Source organism: Acanthisitta chloris, unplaced genomic scaffold, assembly GCF_000695815.1.
Source record: "Acanthisitta chloris isolate BGI_N310 unplaced genomic scaffold, ASM69581v1 scaffold1802, whole genome shotgun sequence".
NCBI classification, from domain to species: domain Eukaryota; kingdom Metazoa; phylum Chordata; class Aves; order Passeriformes; family Acanthisittidae; genus Acanthisitta; species Acanthisitta chloris.
The window spans coordinates 22143-28595 of record NW_008658595.1 but is presented as its reverse complement, the minus strand read 5'-3'; positions in this window follow the sequence as shown (position 1 = coordinate 28595).

The following is a 6453-nucleotide window of genomic DNA, read 5'->3' as shown; positions in this document are numbered from 1 at the left end:
GAGCCGGCGGCAGCTCCGAGTTCTCCGAGTGTTCAGGGATGAAGAAACTTTGCAGCCAAGCGCTGCCAGCGCCTGTTGTGAAATGAGAGATGGTGGGAGCTCCTGGGGGAATGGAGGGAATAGCATCTTAGAGCCCTTAACAGCAAACGGAGGGAAACTTTTTGAGGGTAATAGGGTTTTCTAAAGTTCTCTTTAAAGTGTCTAGAGTTTTGTGCCTGCTCTGTGCGTAGTACTTTTTTTCTCAGTTTGGAAAGGAGAATGAGTAGAAGTTACAAGCATGTAAGCTTTATGCAGGGCAAAGTGGTTGGTTGTATTCTGTTCAGGGGTCAGTGTGAGTGTGTTTTTTGTTAGGCCTGTGATGCTCCTGATGCAGATACTGCTTATAAATAAATTATTTTGGAATATTTCTGTCCAGGACTGATGTAACATATTGAACAGCAGCCTTTGTGGAAAAAAATGTCCTACTGTACCAAAGAGAGAGCTTGCTCAGGTATGTCTCTTATGTCTCTGCTTCAGGAGTCTTATAGAGATAAAACAGTTATCTCCAAGTATTCTCAGTCTGATTAACTTCTGGTGGTGGTGCTTCTGTACCTGTCTCATCTGCTCAGCCTTATCTAGAACTCTTGGCTTTCTTTGGCAGAGATTTTATGGTGAGCACTGAGAGAAGGTGTCTAATGATTTTAGCTAAAGAAAGAGAATGCTGTGAACACAGGAATGCTTTTATTTATAGCATCATGATGTGGCTTCAGAGGTCTCAAAAGTTTCACACCCATATGTAACTTTTTGGGTGATCAGCAACTTGTGAGTGAATAGTTTGGGAGGAACTAGATTTCCTGAGTAATCAGAGTCCTGGCAGGGATCATTGGTGCTCATCTAGGACAGCACATACAAACTGTCCTTTTGATTTTGCAGAGCTGAAAGTTCCTTTAACACAATCAAGAGAGAACAGAAAAAAAAAAGGATAATGTCCGATACATTGAAGTCAGTTTTGAAGAGTTGCTTTTATTGACTTTTTTTTTCCCTTTTAAGCCTGTTTTGCAAGGACTGCAGGGAGCTAATCCAGGTGTGTTGGCTGGGGAGGGAGGGGGTGTCTCTCTTTTCTTCTAATGGTAAATCTTTAACTGTGTGTGCAGCCTGTAGGAGGATTGGTGGGGAGGGCAGTAGAATTAGCACATAACCCCCTTGATTTGCCCCACAACCTTCAATTTTTATGTGTTGGTGCGACTTGATGGAGAAAAAATAGCATGCAGGGAGCTAATCCAGGTGTGTTGGCTGGGGAGGGAGGGGGTGTCTCTCTTTTCTTCTAATGGTAAATCTTTAACTGTGTGTGCAGCCTGTAGGAGGATTGGTGGGGAGGGCAGTAGAATTAGCACATAACCCCCTTGATTTGCCCCACAACCTTCAATTTTTATGTGTTGGTGCGACTTGATGGAGAAAAAATAGCAGTTACAGGCAAGCTTTTCAGTTTTTTGGGATGTGAGTGAGCTTGTTCTAAGTATAAAGTGTGTGAAAAGACCATTGGGAGTCTGTAGTGTGTGGAGTGGCAGTGCCATTTTTAAATGCTTAAATGCTAAGAGCAAGTTTTCCCCCAGTGTAATTAGGAGGGTGAGAATTGTGTAAGGAAGATGAGAAGCAAAACAAAGAAACTCTTTCTTCTCATGGGATGTTCTTGACCTGTGTAAGGACAGTTGTGTGGTTGTGGAAACTTGCCAGTTTAGTGATCAGGCTAAAGTGCCTTTGTAGAAGTTTCCTGAAGAGCAGTTGTATGGGCTATTGCTTGCTGGGGTACCTTTTTGGGTGTGAATTTTTACCCTTTCAACCTCTTTGTGAAAAATGATAGTTTAGCAGTTTTCCATTGTTTGCTGGGAACTTGCCCTAGTGAGGGTTTGACTTTTGTCTCTAAGCTTTGGGCACATTCCTCGATGGACTTTTCTCCACTAATCCTGTTATTTCTTCAAAGTGTGTAGCTCCATTTCACTTTATTGTGTTTGCTACAGCTTGGAACTGTGGCTCTGTGGCTGACTTATGAATGGAATGTGCTCCTTGTATTCCCTGCCTTGGGAAATCACTTAATTAATCAGTTGATGATCTAACAGCACAGTTAAAAGAACAGGGCACTAGGCTTAAAGTCAGTTCTTTACACACAGTAAATCTGTGTGAGGTTGGAAGGAGATAACTTGGTGTTGGAGTTTTTTTCTGCTGGAGTGTGACTGTGATATTTTGAGAAGCAGTAGGGGACTGCAGAAATGCAGGTGCTTTTTAATTGTTATTGAATAAAGCTTAGATAGCCTCAGCTATTTTTGAGCTGTGCCATTGCTTCTCTGTTTCATCTTTAAGAGCACCCAGTGCTGAATAGCAATGTTAAACTTAGCTGGAACAAAACTCCAGCCAATCAACCACCAAAAAAAAGCCCCAAACCAAAACCCAAACCCAAACTACCCACAGCACCTCAAAAACAAAGGGGAAAATAAAACCCTAACCCAACAAAAATCCCCCAAAAACCCAGACCAGCTAGTGCACGATGCAGATTGCACATCTGCACCAAGAAAGTGGTGGTGGTGGTAGTTGTTTCTTTTTTAAGGAGCAAAACAAAATGTTGGAGCCTGTTTTCCAACATCTGATTCTGTGATAGTATGTCTGTTATTTTGTCTTGCCTCGTTTTGGCATTGGCTAGTTTGTTGTTGGGAGGGAGAATTGTTGGGAGGCATTCTTAAAGTGAAGCTAAATATGATTATTTTTCTTGTACCCACTGAGAAATTCAGACCTTTCTCCCACATTGAACACTGTAACAGTTATCCTTGTTCAAGAGACTGTTTCCTTTGATTTGCTCCTTTCTGAATACAAATTGCATGGTTTAAAATTCCTTAAAAAACCCAAACAAGTTGCGTACAGTTGTCTAAAAAAAATAGGCACTGCCAAGTCTTTAATAGGAAGAAAGTTTTGTTTGCCCCTTTTTTTTTTTTTTTTTTGTGGGACTTCTGTTTTTCTCTTCTTGGTTTAGGGGATTTCAAATTATGTAAGATCTAAAAAAATAAAATGAAGAAGGGAATGTATTTGAAATTGTAGTTTAAATCTCTACCATCTTTGAGAGAGGTTGATGTGGACACTGGACTCTGGAATTATGGAGGAATGTGTTTGACACAATAAGAGGGAAAGGCATTTCCATAATTCCTGAGGCTTTTCATGAGAAGACAGAAAGGAAAGGGAAATGCTGATGAATGATATTTACATTGCTGCTTTAGTATTCCTGGCCCAGCAGTTTGTAGTGGAGCCCTCATTTTTTCCAGGGAGAAATCTGAGGTATCTGCATACACAAACAGTCAGTTCTCGTACTCTCCTGTGTTTCCTGTGGGTTGGATTCCCTCTGCTCTGCACAGCTGTGGCCTCTGATGATGGAGAAGAAATCTTAGCTGTTTTTCCTGAATGCTCTGCCTTACAGAGTGCTTTCTCCTAGAAACTCTGCTACTACTGTAACAATTAATTCTGTGGCACCTTCTACTTAAGCACGTCTAATAATTTTATCTGATTAGCACCCGGTGTAATGAAGAGTTGTTAGCCATCTGTAAATGGAGATAAGGCCTCCAGATTTGATTGACAGAGCATAAATAGGGAAGGGAGATGAGTGTTGGGATTACTACCTGTGCTTCCAGCCCTGGCATTGCTCTTCTCTACTGAATGTGCTTACTCACATGTAAAACCTCTGTGCAGCTAACCAGATACTTGGTACTCTGCTGTGGTTTCAAAAAAAGCATGATTTTAGGGTTTAGATGGAGGAAACTGTAGTGATAGGACAAGGAGTAATGGGGATAAGCTGAAAGAGGGGACATTTAGATGAGATACTAGGACATTTTCCCTGTGAGGGTGGTGAGACACTGGCACAGGTTGCTCAGGGAGGCTGTGGCTGCCCCAACCCTGGCAGTGTTCACAGCCAGGTTGGCTAAAGCCTTGAGCAACCTGCTGTGGTGGGAGGTGTCCCTGCCCAGGGCAGGGGGATGGGACTGGATGATCTCTAAGCTCCATTCCAACCCCTTAACATACTATCAAACTGCTAACTCTGTGGAGAGCAGTTTCCTTCCTGGCTGTATCAACAGAGTAATGAACGTTGAGTGCTAACTAAAGCGTGAAACACGTGGTATAGAGACATTTTCTATTGCAGTTGTTCTCTGGATGAGTTTCTTCCAGTCCAAAGGCTACCTGGCTTGGTAATAAAATAAAATAAAAAAAGAAAGTATTATGCAGTGTTTTCATAGCTGTTTCCTTTTGTGACCAAACAAAAATTAGGCCATGCTTCAAATGCTTCTTCAGACATTTATTTGTTATCATCTTGTTGTCTTCTTGTTTGCATGCGTGTGCTTAGATGTAGTATTTTTAACTTTCATATCAACTTGTTTTCAGTTCTACCAGGCCATTTCCTGATATCTTATTGACAACAGATTGAGAAAGTGCTGGAGCACAAGCCTGGCTCGCAGGAAAAAGCTGATTTTCATTTTGTCTGCTTCCCAGTGTTCCAGGGGACTATTCCATACCTCGTTTCTGCATTCACTTGCTGCTCTGTATATATAAACTTTACTAGATAATGATCTGCTGAAAGCGAAGGGAATGTTTTCAAAATTAGCTGTTGTGCAGCAGAGAGTGCGTGAGGGGAAGCGTTAAGTGTTCGGTTACAATGCATGTAAATCCTTTTACTGGTTGAACACAGGAGCTCATACCAATGAGTTCCTACTATTATCCACCATTCCTGGCCAGGGCTCTCGAGGCTGTTCCTGAATTGGCTCTTTAGGAAGCAGAATGAAAAATGGGCTGAAGAATAGCTTCAATATATGCTGCTCTGGAGGGTTAGTGCTAATGCCATGATAAGTGTTCCTTAAAACAGGTTTACAGCTGTTTCAAAGTCATCTTACTGTGTTCTCAGATCAGTGTTTGAGGGTGTAGATTCACTCTGAGTCGCTGTCTGGTTGATAGCAGACATGCTGAGATTATTAATTGAATAGTAATTATTCAAACTTCTTTGCGTGGTTGTCTAGTTGGTGTGATTTCATGCATTCAGACAAGGTTGGGATGTAAAGAACCTACAGAATATTTCAGGAAGAGCCAAGAGTGTGAACTGCTGATAAAGAGAAGGTATTTCCTGTAGATGAATTTTAGAAAGCAAATTTAGAGAATAATTTCATGACAACTGGGAAAGTCTTACAAAGGAAAAGAGCAGCATGACTGAATTGTTAAAGGAATGCGGAGTCTTGCCTGGATCTCTCTGATGCTTCACTCTGTGGATGTCTTATGTGTGTTCAGATCACTGTAATCACCCTGAGGGTCCTCAGCATCAGTTTGTCTGATCATGCTGCAGGTTCTGGGACTTGCAGATGAAATACTGAGGGTTTCGTGGTTCATCCTGTGTATCTTTTCTCCTCATACCTATTTTTACCATTGGGCTTTCAGTAGTTGACCAGACAGTGCCAAGCCCTAGTTTGGAACCATTTTGGTCCATGAAAGCCCTGCTTTGTTGGTTGGCCAGCAGAAAGGTGGGACACAGTGAAGAGGCAGGAGGAGTGTTGTGTTAGTGGAGATTGGCACTGCTCTTGGAGAAGTAGGTGGGGTGCATTTTGGCTAGTCCCTCTTTGGGAGGGCCACTTGCAGCCAATACCTCTGCGACGTGAGCCAGTGACTGGGCACCACAGAGGGCTCTGGAATTCTGTGTGAGTGCATGTGTGTGCATTGGAGGAGTAACATCAGCTGTGTCATGTTGCATTTCGTTGATGTGCCTTGAGCAGTTAAACCCAAAAGGCACAAGGGTGTGCACCCACAGAAACACTGCTGTGGGCAGCCAGAATGCCTTGTGCTTTTTGTAGTTCTTTGAGAGTGTATTTTTGACTTTCCTCTCGAGAGTGTGGCTTATTACACCTTGCTGCTCCAGGAAAGGTCAGGCAGGCAAGGATTTTTCTACTCTAGAAAATCTTTTGCCTAGCTGTCTGTATTCTGAGTTTTCTTCCCTCCTTTCTTTTTCAGTTCAGCATCTATCTGGAAAGTGGCCGTACAGATATTATCACTTTATCCAGCAGTATCCCATGTCAACATTGAACTAGCTTGCATTATTTTACCAAAATTTCTGGCAGGTAGCTAGAAATTTTGAGTAGCTGCTATGTAGGTGGGGTTAGCAGGTGATATATTAGTCTGTTAAAGCAGAGGTGTTAAGACTTGCTTCTCTGAGTCACATTACCAGGAATCTGAAGCCTGATGAGACATGTGGGATAAGGTCATTTGTCCTGGATTTCTTTGGTTTCCTTAAGCCATTTTATTGAGCAAATAATGAAGTGCCTGCTCTGCCCCCTTGTACCTGAGGAATTGAAGATTACCTGTTTTCCCCATTTATCAGGGCCTGGAACACATGAAGGAGCAGGTGGGAAATCCTTATCAGGAGGAGGTCAGGGCTTTCAAGTTAAGGATATGAGTTCTTAT